This window comes from Ambystoma mexicanum, chromosome 4q (genome assembly GCF_040938575.1).
Source record: "Ambystoma mexicanum isolate Mex_15411 chromosome 4q, UKY_AmexF1_1, whole genome shotgun sequence".
NCBI classification, from domain to species: domain Eukaryota; kingdom Metazoa; phylum Chordata; class Amphibia; order Caudata; family Ambystomatidae; genus Ambystoma; species Ambystoma mexicanum.
In genome coordinates, this window is record NC_090928.1 from 435,108,338 (window position 1) to 435,132,887 (window position 24,550).

A 24,550-nucleotide genomic window follows, 5' to 3' on the forward strand; every position below is an offset into this window, starting at 1 on the left:
TAACTATGCTCTTAGCACAAAATCAAAAAAATGCAGTAGAGAAACAGTTACTTTTTGCAGAATTTGTGCATTTGACAAAGTTTTTTTTCGATGTTCCAAGATCTACATGTGATACGAAATGTATGAATTCTTGCAATGAAAACCTCACTGTATTTTACCAAGGCAGATAAAGGACATCTTTTGTACCCCTTATACTTATAAGGAGGGTTTGGTGGCTGAAAATGCATTGATTTGATGGTGATTGCATGTTGCTTCCACTTTGTACATATTACTGAATAAATAAAGGTAAACATTTCAGAAATGGGGGTATAGCTCAGTGGTAGAGCATTTGACTGCAGATCAAGAGGTCCTTAGTTTTAATCCGGGGGCCCCCTTGTTCAACTGTTGTACCTGTAGAAATGTTTCATTAAATAAATTGAAGAAAACATTTACAATTTTAGCATTTTATGTAATGAGCAACACATTTCTACATTGGAAATACTCCTGATCATCTCCTGAAACATAGGGTAAACACCATTAAGCTGTTTAGGATTTCTTCATATGATACAAGCTGTGTTTTACATTCACCCAAGTTCTACTGGTGATATGATCAGTTTGAAATAGTCCATTGGAAAATCTTATGAATGTTATAAAATGGTGGTGGAAACCAATAATATGCCCTTAATGAAATGTATTAATTTGTACAGCTGACCAGAAGTGCACTGATGTCATTAGTTCTACAAGTTCCATACAGTCACCCACTCTATCACCTTTTTAAAAAAGGTCAGTTTTCAACATTCAAGGGTTTATGTCAGTGGTAGAGCGTAGGAGTGTAGTTCAAGAAGTCCCTGTTTCATAACCATATACCCTCTTCAATAGATCCTGTTAAAATGTTTTTCAACCCAATGCACTGGAAGAAACAATAGGATATATCATCATTTCATATACAAAACAATGAACAATTGGGTTTAACTATGCTCTTAGCACAAAATCAACAAAATGCAGTAGAGAAACAGTTACGTTTTGCAGAATTTGTGCATTTGACAAAAGTTTTTTTTCCATGTTCCAAGATCTCCATGTGATACGAAATGTATGAATTCTTGCAATGGAAACCTCACTGTATTTTACCAAGGCAGATAAAGAACATCCTTCGCACCCCATATACCTATAAGGAGGGTTTGGTGGCTGCAAATGCATTGCTTTGATGGTGATTGCATGTTGCTTCCACTTTGTACATATTACTGAATAAATAAAGGTGCACATTTCGGAATTGGGGTTATAGCTCAGGGGTAGAGCATTTGACTGCAGATCAAGAGGTCCCTAGTTCAAATCTGGGTACCCCCTTGTCCAACTGTTTTACCTGTAGAAATATTTTCTTAATTAAATAAATTGAAGAAAACATTTACAATCTTAGCATTTTATGTAATGAGCAACACATTTCTACATTTGAAATACTCCTGATCATCTCCTGAAACATAGGGTAAACACCATGAAACTGTTTAGGATTTCTTCATATGATACAAGCTGTGTTTTACATTCACCCAAGTTCTACTTGTGATATTATCAGTTTGAAAAAGTCCATTGGAAGATCATTTGAATGTTATAAAACTGTGGTGGAAACCAATAATATGCCCTTAATGAAATGTATTAGTTTGTAGAGCTGACCAGAAGTGCACTGATGTCATTAGTTCTACAAGTTCCATACGGTCACCCACTCTATCACCTTTTTAAAAAAGAGCAGTTTTCAGCATTCAAGGGTTTATGTCAGTGGTAGAGGGTAGGAGTGCACTTCAAGAAGTCCCTGTTTCATAACCATATACCCTCTTCAATAGATCCTGTTAAAATGTTTTTCAACCCAATGCACTGTAAGAAACAATAGGATATATCATCATTTCATATAAAAAACAATGAATAATTGGGTTTAACTATGCTCTTAGCACAAAATCAACAAACTGCAGTAGAGAAGCAGTTACGTTTTGCAGAATTTGTGCATTTGACAAAAGTTTTTTTTCCATGTTCCAAGATCTACATGTGATACGAAATGTATGAATTCTTGCAATGGAAACCTCACTGTATTTTACCAAGGCAGATAAAGGACATCCTTCGCACCCCATATACTTATAAGGAGGGTTTGGTGGCTGAAAATGCATTGCTTTGATGGTGATTGCATGTTGCTTGCACTTTGTACATATTACTGAATGAATAAAGGTGAACATTTTAGAACTGGGGGTATAGCTCAGTGGTAGAGCATTTGACTGCAGATCAAGAGGTCCCTAGTTCAAATCTGGGTGCCCCCTTGTCCAACTGTTTTACCTGTAGAAATATTTTTTTAATTAAATAAATTGAAGAAAACATTTACAATCTTAGCATTTTATGTAATGAGCAACACATTTCTACATTTGAAATACTCCTGATCATCTCTGGAAACTTAGGGTAAACACCATTAAGCTGTTTCAGATTTCTTCGTATGATACAAGCTGTGTATTACATTCACCCAAGTTCTACTGGTGATATTATCAGTTTGAAATAGTCCATTGGAAGCACATATGAATGTTATAAAACTGTGGTGGAAACCAATAATATGCCCTTAATGAAATGTATTAATTTGTACAGCTGACCAGAAGTGCACTGATGTCATTAGTTCTACAAGTTCCATACAGTCACCCACTCTATCACCTTTTTAAAAAAGAGCAGTTTTCAGCATTCAAGGGTTTATGTCAGTGGTAGAGGGTAGGAGTGCAGTTCAAGAAGTCCCTGTTTCATAACCATATACCCACTTCAATAGATCCTGTTAAAATGTTTTTCAACCCAATGCACTGTAAGAAACAATAGGATATATAATCATTTCATATAAAAAACAATGAACAATTGGGTTTAACTATGCTCTTAGCACAAAATCAACAAACTGCAGTAGAGAAGCAGTTACGTTTTTCAGAATTTGTGCATTTGACAAAAGTTTTTTTTCCATGTTCCAAGATCTACATGTGATAAGAAATGTATGAAGTCTTGCTATGGAAACCTCACTGTATTTTACCAAGGCAGATAAAGGACATCCTTCGCACCCCATACACTTATAAGGAGGGTTTTGTGGCTGAAAATGCATTGCTTTGATGGTGATTGCATGTTGCTTGTACTTTGTACATATTACTGAATTAATAAAGGCAAACTTTTCAGAACTGGGGTATAGCTCAGTGGTAGAGCATTTGACTGCAGATCAAGATTTCCCTAGTTCAAAACTGGGTGCCCCCTTGTTCAACTGTTTTACCTGTAGAAATATTTTTCTAATTAAATAAATTGAAGAAAACATTTACAATCTTAGCATTTTATGTAATGAGCAACACATTTCTACATTAGAAATACTCCTGATTATCTCCTGAAACATAGGGTAAACACCATGAAACTGTTTAGGATTTCTTCATATGATACAAGCTGTGTTTTACATTCACCCAAGTTCTACTGGTGATATGATCAGTTTGAAATAGTCCATTGGAAGCTCATATGAATGTTATAAAACTGTGGTGGAAACCAATAATATGCCCTTAATGAAATGTATTAATTTGTACAGCTGACCAGAAGTGCACTGATGTCATTAGTTCTACAAGTTCCATACAGTCACCCACTCTATCACCTTTTTAAAAAAGGGCAGTTTTCAGCATTCAAGGGTTTATGTCAGTGGTAGAGCGTAGGAGCGCTTTTCAAGAAGTCCCTGGTTCATAACCATATACCCTCTTCAATAGATCCTGTTAAAATGTTTTTCAACCCAATGCACTGTAAGAAACAATAGGATATATCATCATTTCATATAAAAAACAATGAACAATTGGGTTTAACTATGCTCTTAGCACAAAATCAACAAAATGCAGTAGAGAAGCAGTTACGTTTTGCAGAATTTGTGCATTTGACAAACGTTTTTTTTTCCATGTTCCAAGATCTACATGTGATACAAAATGTATAAATTCTTGCAATGGAAACCTCACTGCATTTTACCAAGGCAGATAAAGGACATCTTTTGTACCCCTTATACTTATAAGGAGGGTTTGGTGGCTGAAAATGCATTGCTTTGATGGTGATTGCATGTTGCTTCCACTTTGTACATATTACTGAATAAATAAAAGAGAACATTTCAGAAATGGGGGTATAGCTCAGGGGTAAAGCATTTCACTGCAGATCAAAAGGTCCCTAGTTCAAATCTGGGTGCCCCCTTGTCCAACTGTTTTACCTGTAGAAATATGTTTTTAATTGAAGAAAACATTTACAATCTTAGCATTTTATGTAATGAGCAACACATTTCTACATTAGAAATACTCCTGATCATCTCCTGAAACATAGGGTAAACACCATGAAACTGTTTAGGATTTCTTCATATGATACAAGCTGTGTTTGACATTCACCCAAGTTCTACTGGTGATATTACCAGTTTGAAATAGTCCATTAGAAGCTCATATGAATGTTATAAAACTGTGGTGGAAACCAATAATATGCCCTTAATGAAATGTATTAATTTGTACAGCTGACCAGAAGTGCACTGATGCCATTAGTTCTACAAGTTCCATAGAGTCACCCACTCTATCACCTTTTTAAAAAAGGGCAGTTTTCAACATTCAAGGGTTTATGTCAGTGGTAGAGCGTAGGAGTGTAGTTCAAGAAGTCCCTGTTTCATAACCATATACCCTCTTCAATAGATCCTGTTAAATGTTTTTCAACCCAATGCACTGTAAGAAACAATAAGATATATAATCATTTCATATACAAAACAATGAACAATTGGGTTTAACTATGCTCTTAGCACAAAATCAACAAACTGCAGTAGAGAAGCAGTTACATTTTTCAGAATTTGTGCATTTGACAAAAGATTTTTTTTCCATGTTCCAAGATCTACATGTGATACGAAATGTATGAATTCTTGCAATGGAAACCTTACTGTATTTTACCAAGGCAGATAAAGGACATCCTTCGCACCCCATATACTTATAAGGAGGGTTTGGTGGCTGAAAATGCATTGCTTTGATGGTGATTGCATGTTGCTTGCACTTTGTACATATTACTGAATTAATAAAGGTGAACTTTTCAGAACTGGGGGTATCGCTCAGTGGTAGAGCATTTGACTACAGATCAAAAAGTTCCTAGTTCAAATCTGGGTGCCCCCTTGTCCAACTGTTTTACCTGTAGAAATATGTTTTTAATTAAATAAATTGAAGTAAACATTTACAATCTTAGCATTTTATGTAATGAGCATCACATTTCTACATTTGAAATACTCCTGATCATCACCTGAAACATAGGGTAAACACCATTAAGCTGTTTAGGATTTCTTCATATGATACAAGCTGTGTTTTACATTCACCCAAGTTCTACTGGTGATATGATCAGTTTGAAATAGTCCATTGGAAGCTCTTATGAATGTTATAAAACTGTGGTGGAAACCAATAATATGCCCTTAATGAAATGTATTAATTTGTACAGCTGACCAGAATTGCACTGATGTCATTAGTTCTACAAGTTCCATAGAGTCACCCACTCTATCACCTTTTTAAAAAAGGGCAGTTTTCAACATTCAAGGATTTATGTCAGTGGTAGAGCGTAGGAGTGTAGTTCAAGAAGTCCCTGTTTCATAACCATTTACCCTCTTCAATAGATCCTGTTAAAATGTTTTTCAACCCAATGCACTGTAAGAAAAAATCTGATATATCATCATTTCATATACAAAACAATGAACAATTGGGATTAACTATGCTCTTAGCACAAAATCAACAAACTGCAGTAGAGAAGCAGTTACATTTTGCAGAATTTGTGCATTTGACAAAAGATTTTTTTTCCATGTTCCAAGATCTACATGTGATACGAAATGTATGAATTCCTGCAATGGAAACCTCACTGCATTTTACCAAGGCAGATAAAGGACATCTTTTGTACCACTTATACTTATAAGGAGGGTTTGGTGGCTGAAAATGCATTGTTTTGATGGTGATTGCATGTTGCTTGCACTTTGTACATATTACTGAATTAATAAAGGTGAACTTTTCAGAAATGGGGGAATAGCTCAGTGGTAGAGCATTTGACTGCAGATCAAGAGGTCCCTAGTTCAAAACTGGGTGCCCCCTTGTTCAACTGTTTTACCTATAGAAATATGTTTTTAATTGAAGAAAACATTTACAATCTTAGCATTTTATGTAATGAGCAACACATTTCTACATTAGAAATACTCCTGATCATCTCCTGAAACATAGGGTAAACACCATGAAACTGTTTAGGATTTCTTCATATGATACAAGCTGTGTTTGACATTCACCCAAGTTCTACTGGTGATATTACCAGTTTGAAATAGTCCATTGGAAGCTCATATGAATGTTATAAAACTGTGGTGGAAACCAATAATATGCCCTTAATGAAATGTATTAATTTGTACAGCTGACCAGAAGTGCACTGATGCCATTAGTTCTACAAGTTCCATAGAGTCACCCACTCTATCACCTTTTTGAAAAAGGGCAGTTTTCAACATTGAAGGGTTTATGTCAGTGGTAGAGCGTAGGAGTGTAGTTCAAGAAGTCCCTGTTTCATAACCATATACCCTCTTCAATAGATCCTGTTAAATGTTTTTCAACCCAATGCACTGTAAGAAACAATAAGATATATAACCATTTCATATACAAAACAATGAACAATTGGGTTTAACTATGCTCTTAGCACAAAATCAACAAACTGCAGTAGAGAAGCAGTTACATTTTTCAGAATTTGTGCATTTGACAAAAGATTTTTTTCCATGTTCCAAGATCTACATGTGATACGAAATGTATGAAATCTTGCAATGGAAACCTCACTGTATTTTACCAAGGCAGATAAAGGACATCTTTTGTACCACTTATACTTATAAGGAGGGTTTGGTGGCTGAAAATGCATTGTTTTGATGGTGATTGCATGTTGCTTGCACTTTGTACATATTACTGAATTAATAAAGGTGAACTTTTCAGAAATGGGGGAATAGCTCAGTGGTAGAGCATTTGACTGCAGATCAAGAGGTCCCTAGTTCAAAACTGGGTGCCCCCTTGTCCAACTGTTTTACCTGTAGAAATATGTTTTTAATTGAAGAAAACATTTACAATCTTAGCATTTTATGTAATGAGCAACACATTTCTACATTAGAAATACTCCTGATCATCTCCTGAAACATAGGGTAAAGACCATGAAACTGTTTAGGATTTCTTCATATGATACAAGCTGTGTTTGACATTCACCCAAGTTCTACTGGTGATATTACCAGTTTGAAATAGTCCATTGGAAGCTCATATGAATGTTATAAAACTGTGGTGGAAACCAATAATATGCCCTTAATGAAATGTATTAATTTGTACAGCTGACCAGAAGTGCACTGATGCCATTAGTTCTACAAGTTCCATAGAGTCACCCACTCTATCACCTTTTTAAAAAAGGGCAGTTTTCAACATTGAAGGGTTTATGTCAGTGGTAGAGCGTAGGAGTGTAGTTCAAGAAGTCCCTGTTTCATAACCATATACCCTCTTCAATAGATCCTGTTAAATGTTTTTCAACCCAATGCACTGTAAGAAACAATAAGATATATAACCATTTCATATACAAAACAATGAACAATTGGGTTTAACTATGCTCTTAGCACAAAATCAACAAACTGCAGTAGAGAAGCAGTTACATTTTTCAGAATTTGTGCATTTGACAAAAGATTTTTTTCCATGTTCCAAGATCTACATGTGATACGAAATGTATGAATTCTTGCAATGGAAACCTTACTGTATTTTACCAAGGCAGATAAAGGACATCCTTCGCACCCCATATACTTATAAGGAGGGTTTGGTGGCTGAAAATGCATTGCTTTGATGGTGATTGCATGTTGCTTGCACTTTGTACATATTACTGAATTAATAAAGGTGAACTTTTCAGAACTGGGGGTATCGCTCAGTGGTAGAGCATTTGACTGCAGATCAAAAGGTTCCTAGTTCAAATCTGGGTGCCCCCTTGTCCAACTGTTTTACCTGTAGAAATATGTTTTTAATTAAATAAATTGAAGTAAACATTTACAATCTTAGCATTTTATGTAATGAGCATCACATTTCTACATTTGAAATACTCCTGATCATCACCTGAAACATAGGGTAAATACCATTAAGCTGTTTAGGATTTCTTCATATGATACAAGCTATGTTTTACATTCACCCAAGTTCTACTGGTGATATGATCAGTTTGAAATAGTCCATTGGAAGCTCTTATGAATGTTATAAAACAGTGGTGGAAACCAATAATATGCCCTTAATGAAATGTATTAATTTGTACAGCTGACCAGAATTGCACTGATGTCATTAGTTCTACAAGTTCCATAGAGTCACCCACTCTATCACCTTTTTAAAAAAGGGCAGTTTTCAACATTCAAGGATTTATGTCAGTGGTAGAGCGTAGGAGTGTAGTTCAAGAAGTCCCTGTTTCATAACCATATACCCTCTTCAATAGATCCTGTTAAAATGTTTTTCAACCCAATGCACTGTAAGAAACAATCTGATATATCATCATTTCATATACAAAACAATGAACAATTGGGATTAACTATGCTCTTAGCACAAAATCAACAAACTGCAGTAGAGAAGCAGTTACATTTTGCAGAATTTGTGCATTTGACAAAAGATTTTTTTTCCATGTTCCAAGATCTACATGTGATACGAAATGTATGAATTCCTGCAATGGAAACCTCACTGTATTTTACCAAGGCAGATAAAGGACATCTTTTGTACCACTTATACTTATAAGGAGGGTTTGGTGGCTGAAAATGCATTGTTTTGATGGTGATTGCATGTTGCTTGCACTTTGTACATATTACTGAATTAATAAAGGTGAACTTTTCAGAAATGGGGGTATAGCTCAGTGGTAGAGCATTTGACTGCAGATCAAGAGGTCCCTAGTTCAAAACTGGGTGCCCCCTTGTTCAACTGTTTTACCTGTAGAAATATGTTTTTAATTGAAGAAAACATTTACAATCTTAGCATTTTATGTAATGAGCAACACATTTCTACATTAGAAATACTCCTGATCATCTCCTGAAACATAGGGTAAACACCATTAAGCTGTTTAGGATTTCTTCATATGATACAAGCTGTGTTTGACATACACCCAAGTTCTACTGGTGATATTACCAGTTTGAAATAGTCCATTGGAAGCTCATATGAATGTTATAAAACTGTGGTGGAAACCAATAATATGCCCTTAATGAATTGTATTAATTTGTACAGCTGACCAGAAGTGCACTGATGCCATTAGTTCTACAAGTTCCATAGAGTCACCCACTCTATCACTTTTTTAAAAAAGGGCAGTTTTCAGCATTCAAGGGTTTATGTCAGTGGTAGAGGGTAGGAGTGCAGTTCAAGAAGTCCCTGTTTCATAACCATATACCCTCTTCAATAGATCCTGTTAAAATGTTTTTCAACCCAATGCACTGTAAGAAACAATAAGATATATCATCATTTCTTATACAAAACAATGAACAATTGGGTTTAACTATGCTCTTAGCACAAAATCAACAAACTTCAGTACAGAAGCAGTTATGTTTTGCAGATTTTGTGCATTTGACAAAAAGTTTTTTTTCCATGATCCAAGATCTACATGTGACAAGAAATGTATGAATTCTTGCACTGGAAACCTCACTGTATTTTACGAAGGCAGATAAAGGACATCTTTTGTACCCCTTATACTTATAAGGAGGGTTTGGTGGCTGCAAATGCATTGCTTTGACGGTGAATGCATGTTGCTTCCACTTTGCACATATTACTGAATAAATAGGTGAACGTTTCAGAATTGGGGGTATAGCTCAGTGGTAGAGCATTTGACTGCAGATCAAGAGGTCCCTAGTTCAAATCTGGGTGCCCCCTTGTACAACTGTTTTACCTGTAGAAATATGTTTTTAATTAAATAAATTGAAGTAAACATTTACAATCTTAGCATTTTATGTAATGAGCATCACATTTCTAAATTTGAAATACTCCTGATCATCACCTGAAACATAGGGTAAACACCATTAAGCTGTTTAGGATTTCTTCATATGATACAAGCTGTGTTTTACATTCACCCAAGTTCTACTGGTGATATGATCAGTTTGAACTAGTCCATTGGAAGCTCTTATGAATGTTATAAAACTGTGGTGGAAACCAATAATATGCCCTTAATGAAATGTATTAATTTGTACAGCTGACCAGAATTGCACTGATGTCATTAGTTCTACAAGTTCCATAGAGTCACCCACTCTATCACCTTTTTAAAAAAGGGCAGTTTTCAACATTCAAGGATTTATGTCAGTGGTAAAGCGTAGGAGTGTAGTTCAAGAAGTCCCTGTTTCATAACCATATACCCTCTTCAATAGATAATGTTAAAATGTTTTTCAACCCAATGCACTGTAAGAAACAATCTGATATATCATCATTTCATGTACAAAACAATGAACAATTGGGATTAACTATGCTCTTAGCACAAAATCAACAAACTGCAGTAGAGAAGCAGTTACATTTTGGAGAATTTGTGCATTTGACAAAAGATTTTTTTTCCATGTTCCAAGATCTACATGTGATACGAAATGTATGAATTCTTGCAATGGAAACCTCACTGTATTTTACCAAGGCAGATAAAGGACATCTTTTGTACCACTTATACTTATAAGGAGGGTTTGGTGGCTGAAAATGCATTGTTTTGATGGTGATTGCATGTTGCTTGCACTTTGTACATATTACTGAATTAATAAAGGTGAACTTTTCAGAAATGGGGGTATAGCTCAGTGGAGAGCATTTTACTGCAGATCAAGAGGTCCCTAGTTCAAAACTGGGTGCCCCCTTGTTAAACTGTTTTACCTGTAGAAATATGTTTTTAATTGAAGAAAACATTTACAATCTTAGCATTTTATGTAATGAGCAACACATTTCTACATTAGAAATACTCCTGATCATCTCCTGAAACATAGGGTAAACACCATGAAACTGTTTAGGATTTCTTCATATGATACAAGCTGTGTTTGACATTCACCCAAGTTCTACTGGTGATATTACCAGTTTGAAATAGTCCATTGGAAGCTCATATGAATGTTATAAAACTGTGTTGGAAACCAATAATATGCCCTTAGTGAAATTTATTAATTTGTACAGCTGACCAGAAGTGCACTGATGCCATTAGTTCTAAAAGTGCCATAGAGTCACCCACTCTATCACCTTTTTAAAAAAGGGCAGTTTTCAACATTCAAGGGTTTATGTCAGTGGTAGAGCGTAGGAGTGTAGTTCAAGAAGTCCCTGTTTCATAACCATATACCCTCTTCAATAGATCCTGTTAAATGTTTTGCAACCCAATGCACTGTAAGAAACAATAAGATATATAATCATTTCATATACAAAACAATGAACAATTGGGTTTAACTATGCTCTTAGCACAAAATCAACAAACTGCAGTAGAGAAGCAGTTACATTTTTCAGAATTTGTGCATTTGACAAAAGATTTTTTTTCCATGTTCCAAGATCTACATGTGATACGAAATGTATGAATTCTTGCAATGGAAACCTTACTGTATTTTACCAAGGCAGATAAAGGACATCCTTCACACCCCATATACTTATAAGGAGGGTTTGGTGGCTGAAAATGCATTGCTTTGATGGTGATTGCATGTTGCTTGCACTTTGTACATATTACTGAATTAATAAAGGTGAACTTTTCAGAACTGGGGGTATAGCTCAGTGGTAGAGCATTTGACTGCAGATCAAGAGGTCCTAGTTCAAATCTGGGTGCCCCCTTGTTCAACTGTTTTACCTGTAGAAATATTTTTTTAATTAAATAAATTGAAGACAACATTTACAATCTTAGCATTTTATGTAATGAGTAACACATTTCTACATCTGAAATACTCCTGATCATCTCCTTAAACATAGGGTAAACACCATGAAACTGTTTAGGATTTCTTCGTATGATACAAGCTGTGTTTTACATTCACCCAAGTTCTACTGGTGATATTATCAGTTTGAAATAGTCCATTGGAAGCTCATATGAATGTTATAAAACTGTGGTGGAAACCAATAATATGCCCTTAATGAAATGTATTAATTTGTACAGCTTCCCAGAAGTGCACTGATGTCATTAGTTCTACACATTCCATACAGTCACCCACTCTATCACTTTTTTTAAAAAGGGCAGTTTTCAGCATTCAAGGGTTTAACTCAGTGGTAGAGCGTAGGAATGCAGTTCAAGAAGTCCCTGTTTCATAACCATCTACCCTCTTCAATAGATCCTGTTAAAATGTTTTTCAACCCAATGCACTGTAAGAAACAATAGGATATATCATCATTTCATATAAAAACAATGAACAATTGGGTTTAACTATGCTCTTAGCACAAAATCAACAAACTGCAGTAGAGAAGCAGTTACGTTTTGCAGAATTTGTGCATTTGACAAAAGTATTTTTTCCATGTTCCAAGATCTACATGTGATATGAAATGTATGAATTCTTGAAATGGAGACCTCACTGTATTTTACCAAGGCAGATAAAGGACATCCTTCGCACCCCTTATACTTATAAGGAGGGTTTGGTGGCTGAAAATGCATTGCTTTGATGGTGATTGCATGTTGCTTGCACTTTGTACATATTACTGAATTAGTAAAGGTGAACATTTTAGAACTGCAGGTATAGCTCAGTGGTAGAGCATTTGACTGCAGATCAAGAGGTCCCTCGTTCAAATCTGAGGGCCCCCTGGTCCAACTGTTGCACCTGTAGAAATATTTTTTTAATTGAAGAAAATATTTACAATCTTAGCATTTTATGTAATGAGCAACACGTTTCTATATTTGAAATACTCCTGATCATCTCCTGAAACATAGGGTAAACACCATTAAGCTGTTTCGGATTTCTTCGTATGATACAAGCTGTGTATTACATTCACCCAAGTTCTACTGGTGATATTATCAGTTTGAAATAGTCCATTGGAAGCTCATATGAATGTTATAAACCTGTGGTGGAAACCAATAATATGCCCTTAATGAAATGTATTCATTTGTACAGCTGACCAGAAGTGCACTGATGTCATTAGTTCTACAAGTTCCATACAGTCACCCACTCTATCACCTTTTTAAAAAAGGGCAGTTTTCAGCATTCAAGGGTTTAACTCAGTGGTAGAGCGTAGGAATGCAGTTCAAGAAGTTCCTGATTCATAACCATATATCCTCTTCAATAGATCCTGTTAAAATGTTTTTCAACCCAATGCACTGTAAGAAACAATAGGATATATAATCATTTCATATAAAAAACAATGAACAATTGGTTTAAATATGCTCTTAGCACAAAATCAACAATCTGCAGTAGAGAAGCAGTTACATTTTGCAGAATTTGTGCATTTGACAAAAGTTTTTTTTCCATGTTCCAAGATCTACATGTGATACGAAATGTATGAATTCTTGCAATAGAAACCTCACTGTATTTTACCAAGGCAGATAAAGGACATCCTTCGCACCCCATATACCTATAAGGAGGGTTTGGTGGCTGAAAATGCTTTGCTTTGATGGTGATTGCATGTTGCTTGCACTTTGTACATATTACTGAATTAGTAAAGGTGAACATTTCAGAACTGGGGGTATAGCTCAGTGGTAGAGCATTTGACTTCAGATCAAGAGGTCCCTCGTTCAAATCTGAGTGCCCCTTGGTCCAACTGTTGCACCTGTAGAAATATTTTTTTAATTGAAGAAAATATTTACAATCTTAGCATTTTATGTAATGAGCAACACGTTTCTATATTTGAAATACTCCTGATCATCTCCTGAAACATAGGGTAAACACCATTAAGCTGTTTCGGATTTCTTCGTATGATACAAGCTGTGTATTACATTCACCCAAGTTCCACTGGTGATATTATCAGTTTGAAATAGTCCATTGGAAGCTCATATGAATGTTATAAACCTGTGGTGGAAACCAATAATATGCCCTTAATGAAATGTATTAATTTATACAGCTGACCAGAAGTGCACTGATGTCATTAGTTCTACAAGTTCCATACAGTCACCCACTCTATCACCTTTTTTATAAAAGGGCAGTTTTCAGCATTCAAGGGTTTAACTCAGTGGTAGAGCGTAGGAATGCAGTTCAAGAAGTCCCTGTTTAATAACCATATACCCTCTTCAATAGATCCTGTTAAAATGTTTTTCAACCCAATGCACTGTAAGAAACAATAAGATATATCATCATTTCATATACAAAACAATGAACAATTGGGTTTAACTATGCTCTTAGCACAAAATCAACAAACTGCAGTAGAGAAGCAGTTGCATTTTGCAGAATTTGTGCATTTGACAAAAGATTTTTTTTCCATGTTCCAAGATCTACATGTGATACGAAATGTATGAATTCTTGCAATGGAAACCTCACTGTATTTTACCAAGGCAGATAAAGGACATCTTTTGTACCACTTATACTTATAAGGAGGGTTTGGTGGCTGAAAATGCATTGTTTTGATGGTGATTGCATGTTGCTTGCACTTTGTACATATTACTGAATTAATAAAGGTGAACTTTTCAGAACTGGGGGTATAGCTCAGTGGTAGAGCATTTGACTGCAGATCAAGAGGTCCTAGTTCAAATCTGGGTGCCCCCTCGTTCAACTGTTTTACCTGTAGAAATATTTTTTTAATTAAATAAATTGAAGAAAACATTTACAATCTTAGCATTTTATGTAATGAGCAACACATTTCTACATCTGAAATACTCCTGATCATCTCCTGAAACATAGGGTAAACACCATGAAACTGTTTAGGATTTCTTCGTATGATACAAGCTGTGTTTTACATTCACCCAAGTTCTACTGGTGATATTATCAGTTTGAAATAGTCCATTGGAAGCTCATATGAATGTTATAAAACTGTGGTGGAAACCAATAATATGCCCTTAATGAAATGTATTAATTTGTACAGCTTCCCAGAAGTGCACTGATGTCATTAGTTCTACACGTTCCATACAGTCACCCACTCTATCACTTTTTTTAAAAAGGGCAGTTTTCAGCATTCAAGGGTTTAACTCAGTGGTAGAGCGTAGGAATGCAGTTCAAGAAGTCCCTGTTTCATAACCATCTACCCTCTTCAATAGATCCTGTTAAAATGTTTTTCAACCCAATGCACTGTAAGAAACAATAGGATATATCATCATTTCATATAAAAACAATGAACAATTGGGTTTAACTATGCTCTTAGCACAAAATCAACAAACTGCAGTAGAGAAGCAGTTACGTTTTGCAGAATTTGTGCATTTGACAAAAGTTTTTTTTCCATGTTCCAAGATCTACATGTGATATGAAATGTATGAATTCTTGAAATGGAGACCTCACTGTATTTTACCAAGGCAGATAAAGGACATCCTTCGCACCCCTTATACTTATAAGGAGGGTTTGGTGGCTGAAAATGCATTGCTTTGATGGTGATTGCATGTTGCTTGCACTTTGTACATATTACTGAATTAGTAAAGGTGAACATTTTAGAACTGCAGGTATAGCTCAGTGGTAGAGCATTTGACTGCAGATCAAGAGGTCCCTCGTTCAAATCTGAGGGCCCCCTGGTCCAACTGTTGCACCTGTAGAAATATTTTTTTAATTGAAGAAAATATTTACAATCTTAGCATTTTATGTAATGAGCAACACGTTTCTATATTTGAAATACTCCTGATCATCTCCTGAAACATAGGGTAAACACCATTAAGCTGTTTTGGATTTCTTCGTATGATACAAGCTGTGTATTACATTCACCCAAGTTCTACTGGTGATATTATCAGTTTGAAATAGTCCATTGGAAGCTCATATGAATGTTATAAACCTGTGGTGGAAACCAATAATATGCCCTTAATGAAATGTATTCATTTGTACAGCTGACCAGAAGTGCACTGATGTCATTAGTTCTACAAGTTCCATACAGTCACCCATTCTATCACCTTTTTAAAAAAGGGCAGTTTTCAGCATTCAAGGGTTTAACTCAGTGGTAGAGCGTAGGAATGCAGTTCAAGAAGTCCCTGATTCATAACCATATATCCTCTTCAATAGATCCTGTTAAAATGTTTTTCAACCCAATGCACTGTAAGAAACAATAGGATATATAATCATTTCATATAAAAAACAATGAACAATTGGTTTAACTATGCTCTTAGCACAAAATCAACAAACTGCAGTAGAGAAGCAGTTACATTTTGCAGAATTTGTGCATTTGACAAAAGTTTTTTTTCCATGTTCCAAGATCTACATGTGATACGAAATGTATGAATTCTTGCAATAGAAACCTCACTGTATTTTACCAAGGCAGATAAAGGACATCCTTCGCACCCCATATACCTATAAGGAGGGTTTGGTGGCTGAAAATGCTTTGCTTTGATGGTGATTGCATGTTGCTTGCACTTTGTACATATTAATGAATTAGTAAAGGTGAACATTTCAGAACTGGGGGTATAGCTCAGTGGTAGAGCATTTGACTTCAGATCAAGAGGTCCCTCGTTCAAATCTGAGTGCCCCTTGGTCCAACTGTTGCACCTGTAGAAATATTTTTTTAATTGAAGAAAATATTTACAATCTTAGCATTTTATGTAATGAGCAACACGTTTCTATATTTGAAATACTCCTGATCATCTCCTGAAACATAGGGTAAACACCATTAAGCTGTTTCGGATTTCTTCGTATGATACAAGCTGTGTATTACATTCACCCAAGTTCCACTGGTGATATTATCAGTTTGAAATAGTCCATTGGAAGCTCATATGAATGTTATAAACCTGTGGTGGAAACCAATAATATGCCCTTAATGAAATGTATTAATTTATACAGCTGACCAGAAGTGCACTGATGTCATTAGTTCTACAAGTTCCATACAGTCACCCACTCTATCACCTTTTTTATAAAAGGGCAGTTTTCAGCATTCAAGGGTTTAACTCAGTGGTAGAGCGTAGGAATGCAGTTCAAGAAGTCCCTGTTTAATAACCATATACCCTCTTCAATAGATCCTGTTAAAATGTTTTTCAACCCAATGCACTGTAAGAAACAATAAGATATATCATCATTTCATATACAAAACAATGAACAATTGGGTTTAACTATGCTCTTAGCACAAAATCAACAAACTGCAGTAGAGAAGCAGTTACATTTTGCAGAATTTGTGCATTTTACAAAAGATTTTTGTTCCATGTTCCAAGATCTACATGTGATACGAAATGTATGAATTCTTGCAATGGAAACCTCATTGTATTTTACCAAGGCAGATAAAGGAAATCTTTTGTACCCCTTATACTTATAAGGAGGGTTTGGTGGCTGAAAATGCATTGCTTTGATGGTGATTGCATGTTGCTTCCACTTTGTACATATTACTGAATAAATAAAGGTGAACATTTCAGAAATGGGGGTATAGCTCAGGGGTAGAGCATTTCACTGCAAATCAAAAGGTCTCTTGTTCAAATCTGGGTGCCCCCTTGTCCAACTGTTTTACCTGTAGAAATATGTTTTTAATTAAATAAATTGAAGTAAACATTTACAATCTTAGCATTTTATGTAATGAGCAACACATTTCTACATTTGAAATACTCCTGATCATCTCCAGAAACATGGGGTAAACACCTTGAAACTGTTTAGGATTTCTTCGTATGATACAAGCTGTGTTTTACATTCACCCAAGTTCTGCTGGTGATATTATCAGTTTGAAATAGTCCATTGGAAGCTCATATGAATGTTATAAAACTGTGGTGGAAACCAATAATATGCCCTTAATGAAATGTATTAATTTGTACAGCTGACCAGAATTGCACTGATGTCATTAGTTCTACAAGTTCCATACAGTCAACCACTCTATCACCTTTTTAAAAAACGGCAGTTTTCAGAATTCAAGGGTTTAACTCAGTGGTAGGGCGTAGGAATGCAGATCAAGAAGTCACTGTTTCATAACCATATACCCTCTTCAATAGATCCTGTTAAAATGTTTTTCAACCCAATGCACTGTAAGAAACAATAAGATATATCATCATTTCATATACAAAAGAATGAACATTTGGGTTTAACTATGCTCTTAGCACAAAATCAACAAACTGCAGTAGAGAAGCAGTTGCATTTTGCAGAATTTGTGCATTTGACAAAAGATTTTTTTTCCATGTTCCAAGATCTACATGTGATACGAAATTTATGAATTCTTGCAATGGAAACCTCACTGTATTTTACCAAGGCAGATAAAGGACATCCTTTGCACCCCTTATACTTATAAGGAGGGTTTGGTGGCTGAAAATGCATTGCTTTGATGGTGATTGCATGTTGCTTGCACTTTGTACATATTACTGAATTAGTAAAGGTGAACATTTTAGAACTGCAGGTATAGCTCAGTGGTAGAGCATTTGACTGCAAATCAAGAGGTCCCTCGTTCAAATCTGAGGGCCCCCTGGTCCAACTGTTGCACCTGTAGAAATATTTTTTTAATTGAAGAAAATATTTACAATCTTAGCATTTTATGTAATGAGCAACACGTTTCTATATTTGAAATACATCTGATCATCTCCTGAAACATAGGGTAAACACCATTAAGCTGTTTCGGATTTCTTCGTATGATACAAGCTGTGTATTACATTCACCCAAGTTCTACTGGTGATATTATCAGTTTGAAATAGTCCATTGGAAGCTCATATGAATGTTATAAACCTGTGGTGGAAACCAATAATATGCCCTTAATGAAATGTATTCATTTGTACAGCTGACCAGAAGTGCACTGATGTCATTAGTTCTACAAGTTCCATACAGTCACCCACTCTATCACCTTTTTAAAAAAGGGCAGTTTTCAGCATTCAAGGGTTTAACTCAGTGGTAGAGCGTAGGAATGCAGTTCAAGAAGTCCCTGATTCATAACCATATATCCTCTTCAATAGATCCTGTTAAAATGTTTTTCAACCCAATGCACTGTAAGAAACAATAGGATATATAATCATTTCATATAAAAAACAATGAACAATTGGGTTTAACTATGCTCTTAGCACAAAATCAACAAACTGCAGTAGAGAAGCAGTTACGTTTTGCAGAATTTGTGCATTTGACAAAAGTTTTTTTTCCATGTTCCAAGATCTACATGTGATACGAAATGTATGAATTCTTGCAATAGAAACCTCACTGTATTTTACCAAGGCAGATAAAGGACATCCTTCGCACCCCATATACCTATAAGGAGGTTTTGGTGGCTGAAAATGCTTTGCTTTGATGGTGATTGCATGTTGCTTGCACTTTGTACATATTACTGAATTAGTAAAGGTGAACATTTCAGAACTGGGGGTATAGCTCAGTGGTAGAGCATTTGACTGCAGTTCAAGAGGTCCCTAGTTCGAATCTGGGTGCCCCCTGGTCCAACTGTTGTACCTGTATAAATATTGTTTTAAATAAATTGAAGAAAACATTTACAATCTTAGCATTTTATGTAATGAGCAACACATTTCTACATTTGAAATACTCCTGATCATCTTCTGAAACATAGTGTAAACACCATTAAGCTGTTTCAGATTTCTTCGTATGATACAAGCTGTGTATTACCTTCACCCAAGTTCTACTGGTAATATTATCAGTTTTAAATAGTTCATTGGAAGCTCATATGAAAGTTATAAAACTGTGGTAGAAACCAATAATATGCCCTTAATGAAATGTATTAATTTGTACAGCTGCCCAGAAGTGCACTGATGTCATTAGTTCTACAAGTTCCGTATAGTCACCCACTCTATCACTTTTTTTAAAAAGGGCAATTTTCAGCATTCAAGGGTTTATGTCAGTGGTAGAGCGTAGGAGTGCAGTTCAAGAAGTCCCTGTTTCATAACCATATACCCTCTTCAATAGATCCTGTAAAATGTTTTTGAACCCAATGCACTGTAAGAAACAATAGGATATATCATCATTTTGTGTAAAAAACAATGAACAATTGGGTTTAACTATGCTCTTAGCACAAAATCAACAAACTGCAGTAGAGAAGCAGTTACGTACGTTTTGCAGAATTTGTGCATTTGACAAAAGTTTTTTTTCCATGTTCCAAGATCTACATGTGATACGAAATGTATGAATTCTTGCAATGGAAACCTCACTGTATTTTACCAAGGCAGATAAAGGACATCCTTCGCACCCCATATACTTAAATGGAGGGTTTGGTGGCTGAAAATGCATTGCTTTGATGGTGATTGCATGTTGCTTGCACTTTGTACATATTACTGAATTAATAAAGATTAACATTTTAGAACTGCAGGTATAGCTCAGTGGTAGAGCATTTGACTTCAGATCAAGAGGTCCCTCGTTCAAATCTGAGTGCCCCTTGGTCCAACTGTTGCACCTGTAGAAATATTTTTTTAATTGAAGAAAATATTTACAATCTTAGCATTTTATGTAATGAGCAACACGTTTCTATATTTGAAATACTCCTGATCATCTCCTGAAACATAGGGTAAACACCATTATGCTGTTTCGGATTTCTTCGTATGATACAAGCTGTGTATTACATTCACCCAAGTTCCACTGGTGATATTATCAGTTTGAAATAGTCCATTGGAAGCTCATATGAATGTTATAAACCTGTGGTGGAAACCAATAATATGCCCTTAATGAAATGTATTCATTTGTACAGCTGACCAGAAGTGCACTGATGTCATTAGTTCTACAAGTTCCATACAGTCACCCACTCTATCAACTTTTTAAAAAAGAGCCGTTTTCAGCATTCAAGGGTTTATGTCAATGGTAGAGGGTAGGAGTGCAGTTCAAGAAGTCCCTGTTTCATAACCATATACCCTCTTCAATAGATCCTGTTAAAATATTTTTCAACCCAATGCACTGTAAGAAACAATAGGATATATCATCATTTCATATAAAAAGCAATGAACAATTGGGTTTAACTATGCGCTTAGCACAAAATAAACAAACTGCAGTAGAGAAGCATTTACATTTTGCAGAATTTGTGCATTTGACAAAAGTTTTTTTTTCCATGTTCCAAGATCTACATGTAATACGAAATGTATGAATTCTTGCACTGGAAACCTCACTGTATTTTACGAAGGCAGATAAAGTACATCTTTTGTACCCCTTATACTTATAAGGAGGGTTTGATGGCTGAAAATGCATTGCTTTGATGGTGATTGCATGTTGCTTTAACTTTGTACATATTACTGAATTAATAAAGGTGAAAATTTCAGAAATGGGCGTATAGTTCAGTGGTAGAGCATTTGACTGCAGATCAAAAGGTCCCTAGTTGAAATCTGGGTGCCCCCTTGTCCAACTGTTTTACCTGTAGAAATATTTTTTTAATTAAATAAATTGAAGAAAACATTTACAATCTTAGCATTTTATGTAATGAGCAACACATTTCTACATTTGAAATACTCCTGATCATCTCCTGAAACATAGGGTAAACACCATTAAGCTGTTTAGGATTTCTTCATATGATACAAGCTGTGTTTTACATTCACCTAAGTTCTACTGGTGATATTATCAGTTTGAAATAGTCCATTGGAAGCTCATATGAACGTTATAAAACTGTGGTGGAAACCAATAATATGCCCTTAATGAAATGTATTAATTTCTCCAGCTGACCAGAAGTGCACTGATGTCATTAGTTCTACAAGTTCCATACAGTCACCCACTCTATCACCTTTTTAAAAAAGGGCAGTTTTCAGCATTCAAGTGTTTAACTCAGTGGTAGAGCGTAGGAATGCAGTTCAAGAAGTCCCTGATTCATAACCATATATCCTCTTCAATAGATCCTGTTAAAATGTTTTTCAACCCAATGCACTGTAAGAAACAATAGGATATATAATCATTTCATATAAAAAACAATGAACAATTGGGTTTAACTATGCTCTTAGCACAAAATCAACAAACTGCAGTAGAGAAGTAGTTACGTTTTGCAGAATTTGTGCATTTGACAAAACTTTTTTTTCCATGTTCCAAGATCTACATGTGATACGAAATGTATGAATTATTGAAATGGAAACCTCACTGTATTTTACCAAGGCAGATAAAGGACATCCTTCGCACCCCATATACCTATAAGGAGGGTTTGGTGGCTGAAAATGCTTTGCTTTCATGGTGATTGCATGTTGCTTGCACTTTGTACATATTACTGAATTAGTAAAGGTGAACATTGTAGAACTGGGGGTATAGCTCAGTGGTAGAGCATTTGACTGCAGTTCAAGAGGTCCTTAGTTCGAATCTGGGTGCCCCCTGGTCCAACTGTTGTACCTGTAGAAATTTTGTTTTAAATAAATTGAAGAAAACATTTACAATCTTAGCATTTTATGTAATGAGCAACACATTTCTACATTTGAAATACTCCTGATCATCCTCTGAAACATAGTGTAAACACCATTAAGCTGTTTCAGATTTCTTCGTATGATACACGCTGTGTATTACCTTCACCCAAGTTCTACTGGTAATATTATCAGTTTGAAATAGTCCATTGGAAGCTCATATGAAAGTTATAAAACTGTGGTAGAAACCAATAATATGCCCTTAATGAAATGTATTAATTTGTACAGCTGCCCAGAAGTGCACTGATGTCATTAGTTCTACAAGTTCCATACAGTCACCCACTCTATCACTTTTTTTTAAAAAGGGCAATTTTCAGCATTCAAGGGTTTATGTAAGTGGTAGAGCGTAGGAGTGCAGTTCAAGAAGTCCCTGTTTCATAACAATATACCCTCTTCAATAGATCCTGTAAAATGTTTTTGAACCCAATGCACTGTAAGAAACAATAGGATATATCATCATTTTGTGTAAAAAACAATGAACAATTGGGTTTAACTATGCTCTTAGCACAAAATCAACAAACTGCAGTAGAGAAGCAGTTACGTTTTGCAGAATTTGTGCATTTGACAACAGTTTTCTTTCCATGTTCCAAGATCTACATGTGATACAAAATGTATGAATTCTTGCAATGGAAACTTCACTGTATTTTACCAAGGCAGATAAAGGACATCCTTCGCACCCCATATACTTATAAGGAGGGTTTGGTGGCTGAAAATGCATTGCTTTGATGGTGATTTCATGTTGCTTGCACTTTGTACATATTACTGAATTAATAAAGGTGAACATTTTTGAACTGCAGGTATAGCTCAGTGGTAGAGCATTTGACTGCAGATCAAGAGGTCCCTCGTTCAAATCTGAGTGCCCCCTGGTCCAACTGTTGGACCTGTAGAAATATTTTTTTAATTAAATAAATTGAAGAAAATATTTACAATCTTAGCATTTTATGTAATGAGCAACACGTTTCTATATTTGAAATACTCCTGATCATCTCCTGAAACATAGGGTAAACACCATTAAGCTGTTTCGGATTTCTTCGTATGATACAAGCTGTGTATTACATTCACCCAAGTTCTACTGGTGATATTATCAGTTTGAAATAGTCAATTGGAAGCTCATATGAATGTTATAAACCTGTGGTGGAAACCAATAATATGCCCTTAATGAAATGTATTCATTTGTACAGCTGACCAGAAGTGCACTGATGTCATTAGTTCTACAAGTTCCATACAGTCACCCACTCTATCAACTTTTTAAAAAAGAGCCGTTTTTAGCATTCAAGGGTTTATGTCAGTGGTAGAGGGTAGGAGTGCAGTTCAAGAAGTCCCTGTTTCATAACCATATACCCTCTTCATTAGATCCTGTAAAATGTTTTTGAACCCAATGCACTGTAAGAAACAATAGGATATATCATCATTTCGTGTAAAACACAATGAACAATTCGGTTTAACTATGCTCTTAGCACAAAATCAACAAACTGCAGTAGAGAAGCAGTTACGTTTTGCAGAATTTGTGCATTTGACAAAAGTTTTTTTTCCATGTTCCAAGATCTACATGTAATACGAAATGTATGAATTCTTGCAATGGAAACCTCACTGTATTTTACCAAGGCAGATAAAGGACATCCTTCGCACCCCATATACTTATAAGGAGGGTTTGGTGGCTGAAAATGCATTGCTTTGATGGTGATTGCATGTTGCTTGCACTATGTACATATTACTGAATTAATAAAGGTGAACATTTTACAACTGCAGGCATAGCTCAGTGGTAGAGCATTTGACTACAGCTCAAGAGGTCCCTCGTTCAAATCTGAGTGCCCCCTGGTCCAACTGTTGCACCTGTAGAAATATTTTTTTAATTGAAGAAAGTATTTACAATCTTAGCATTTTATGTAATGAGCAACACGTTTCTATATTTGAAATACTCCTGATCATCTCCTGAAACATAGGGTAAACACCATTAAGCTGTTTCGGATTTCTTCGTATGATACAAGCTGTGTATTACATTCACCTAAGTTCTACTGGTGATATTATCAGTTTGAAATAGTCCATTGGAAGCTCATATGAATGTTATAAACCTATGGTGGAAACCAATAATATGCCCTTAATGAAATGTATTCATTTGTACAGCAGACCAGAAGTGCACTGATGTCATTAGTTCTACAAGTTTCATACAGTCACCCACTCTATCACTTTTTTTAAAAAGGGCAATTTTCAGCATTCAAGGGTTTATGTCAGTGGTAGAGCGTAGGAGTGCAGTTCAAGAAGTCCCTGTTTCATAACC

At 35.5% G+C, this 24,550-nt stretch overlaps 11 non-coding genes across 11 annotated transcripts; all 11 read left to right on the forward strand.

The window, feature by feature from the left end:
* The first annotated feature begins 2,204 nt into the window (after window positions 1-2,204).
* On the forward strand, window positions 2,205-2,276 carry TRNAC-GCA (transfer RNA cysteine (anticodon GCA)). Its single transcript has one exon. It is a non-coding gene; the product is annotated as a tRNA-Cys (tRNA).
* Window positions 2,277-5,054: 2,778 nt separating this feature from the next.
* TRNAC-ACA (transfer RNA cysteine (anticodon ACA)) lies at window positions 5,055-5,126 on the forward strand. Its single transcript has one exon. It is a non-coding gene; the product is annotated as a tRNA-Cys (tRNA).
* Window positions 5,127-6,008: 882 nt separating this feature from the next.
* Window positions 6,009-6,080, forward strand: TRNAC-GCA (transfer RNA cysteine (anticodon GCA)). The gene has a single exon. It is a non-coding gene; the product is annotated as a tRNA-Cys (tRNA).
* An 871-nt stretch (window positions 6,081-6,951) lies between these two features.
* TRNAC-GCA (transfer RNA cysteine (anticodon GCA)) lies at window positions 6,952-7,023 on the forward strand. Its single transcript has one exon. It is a non-coding gene; the product is annotated as a tRNA-Cys (tRNA).
* Window positions 7,024-7,894: 871 nt separating this feature from the next.
* TRNAC-GCA (transfer RNA cysteine (anticodon GCA)) lies at window positions 7,895-7,966 on the forward strand. The gene has a single exon. It is a non-coding gene; the product is annotated as a tRNA-Cys (tRNA).
* Window positions 7,967-8,848: 882 nt separating this feature from the next.
* TRNAC-GCA (transfer RNA cysteine (anticodon GCA)) lies at window positions 8,849-8,920 on the forward strand. Its single transcript has one exon. It is a non-coding gene; the product is annotated as a tRNA-Cys (tRNA).
* Window positions 8,921-9,791: 871 nt separating this feature from the next.
* TRNAC-GCA (transfer RNA cysteine (anticodon GCA)) lies at window positions 9,792-9,863 on the forward strand. Its single transcript has one exon. It is a non-coding gene; the product is annotated as a tRNA-Cys (tRNA).
* Window positions 9,864-11,688: 1,825 nt separating this feature from the next.
* TRNAC-GCA (transfer RNA cysteine (anticodon GCA)) lies at window positions 11,689-11,759 on the forward strand. Its single transcript has one exon. It is a non-coding gene; the product is annotated as a tRNA-Cys (tRNA).
* Window positions 11,760-14,528: 2,769 nt separating this feature from the next.
* TRNAC-GCA (transfer RNA cysteine (anticodon GCA)) lies at window positions 14,529-14,599 on the forward strand. Its single transcript has one exon. It is a non-coding gene; the product is annotated as a tRNA-Cys (tRNA).
* A 4,667-nt stretch (window positions 14,600-19,266) lies between these two features.
* TRNAC-GCA (transfer RNA cysteine (anticodon GCA)) lies at window positions 19,267-19,338 on the forward strand. Its single transcript has one exon. It is a non-coding gene; the product is annotated as a tRNA-Cys (tRNA).
* Window positions 19,339-22,116: 2,778 nt separating this feature from the next.
* Window positions 22,117-22,188, forward strand: TRNAC-GCA (transfer RNA cysteine (anticodon GCA)). The gene has a single exon. It is a non-coding gene; the product is annotated as a tRNA-Cys (tRNA).
* The last annotated feature ends 2,362 nt before the right edge of the window (window positions 22,189-24,550 follow it).